Consider the following 1807-nt stretch of genomic DNA (forward strand, 5'->3'; position numbering starts at 1 on the left):
CACCCCCAGCCCTCTCAGCTCGGGCTTTCTAAGCCAATGCTTGCAGCCACTGCTCCTTTCTTTCCTTCTCCTTCAACAACATCTCCTTTTGGACCTTTGATCTCATTGCAACAACTTTACTAGCTTTTTACGTTTATCCAGTGGGATTGTATTATTTTTCTACTAAATCCCTCTCTCTTTTCCTCTCTCTTTGAAGCTCTATATTATGTTGGGGAGAGAAAAGAAGAGTCAAGAAGGTATGGGGAGGAGGAGGAGCTCTCCTGTAAGTGTGTTATTCAGATGGGTTTGGAGCTAGTCAATGAAGGTGAAGATTTTCCTGGCTATGGTATCTATGGTTTGTTCTTTGGTTGCTCTGAAACTTTTCGTTAAGGATCACAACCACTTCTTCATTGCTTCTGAAGCGATTCATTGGGCGGGGATCATGGTCTTGATATACAAGCTCACTACACAAAAGAGTTGTTCTGGTATTTATGCTTTGTTTTATCTCTCCACCCCTTCTTATAGAATGTTTCAGTGTTTGAGGTTTATCAAGTGGGATTGTATAACCTTTTGGGACTCTCTTGTGCTTGAACTTTGACGGCTCAAGTGGATCAACTGGGTTTGAGACGTCCTCCTGGTCCTCCCTGCTTTGGGCTCCACCACCACCTCCTGAGGTCAATGGCAGCGCCAATGGGCGATGATACAATGCCACATGTAGGTATCCCATTGGAGTTCGATAGTACGGGGAGAATTGATGATGGTAGACTTCTCCTTCCGTCTCCTTGCGGTGGAAGTTACGGTGGCATTTGCAGGTGGCACATTTGAGGGTGTCTAGCGTGCCTTCCTCTCTGGCGGCCATGAAATCTCCACATCCATCGATGACATGGCCTCTGATGCTGACCGCATGGTTCTTTAACCACTCCCTATACTTGTTGATAGTATTTTTCCCAAACGAAGCCCCATCGCCACCTGTACCCGCCACTTTGTCTCTAGACAAGTTGCCAAGAGATTCGTAACTGGCTAATACCAACATCCTCATCTCCTTTGTCTTGCTCTTCGTGATCGTCTAAGTCCATTGTTTCTTCTTTTATTCCTCCATTTTCCTCTCTATCCCACTTAAGTTCACAATTCTCCTATTTCAATCTTCTAAGATGATAAAAAATAAGAAAAAACTTCACATTGAGAGGTTGGGGCGGCATATCCACCACCAGCAGTAACAACACTACCAACAGTGAAGGTTTTTGTATTTTATGTTTTTCCAAGATCTAGTTTCATCTTTTTTTTTTCCTTTAGATGAGATGATGATAAGAGGGAAGAGTATAGAGTGTGGTCACCAATTCCTCGCCTGCAAAAAAGGGATGTCTTTCTTCGGTTGTGCCGTATTCAATCGGACATAGAAAATAGCACCAAATTATTAGCGTTGATACTATAAATGTATACAGAAAATACATGTTCAGTTAAACTAGCTTGGATGGCCTCCGGCCTCCGAGCCAATGACCCACACCACTTTGTCTATTAACAGAGGACTCCTGGTTTTCCCTTGGAAAACTGATGAGTGTTGAGATGCGTTTAACTTGAAGGGCATTTGTTACATAGTTGTTGCTTTATCAACCAGTAATGGAGCATCTGGGATCACCTATTAACAGATGGTTGATAAAGAAAATTAGACGACAATTGAAGGGCATTTATGTCTTTTTTCTATGACACTTAACGACTGGTTAACAATAGGTACTAAATTGTCGCATTTTGAAGTTTGAATACTAAATTGTCACGTTTTAAAGTTTAGATACTAAATTGGCACTCGACCTAAAATACAGGGTACCTATCG

The 1807-nt window shown here is 42.2% G+C and overlaps 1 pseudogene; it reads right to left on the bottom strand.

The window, feature by feature from the left end:
- Positions 1–295: 295 nt before the first annotated feature.
- Positions 296–1055, bottom strand: LOC104612390 (zinc-finger homeodomain protein 1-like; annotated as a pseudogene).
- Between the last annotated feature and the right edge of the window lie 752 nt (positions 1056–1807).

The sequence above is a fragment of the Nelumbo nucifera genome, chromosome 2, assembly GCF_055504915.1.
Source record: "Nelumbo nucifera cultivar China Antique chromosome 2, China Antique-T2T, whole genome shotgun sequence".
In the NCBI taxonomy this organism is placed as follows: domain Eukaryota; kingdom Viridiplantae; phylum Streptophyta; class Magnoliopsida; order Proteales; family Nelumbonaceae; genus Nelumbo; species Nelumbo nucifera.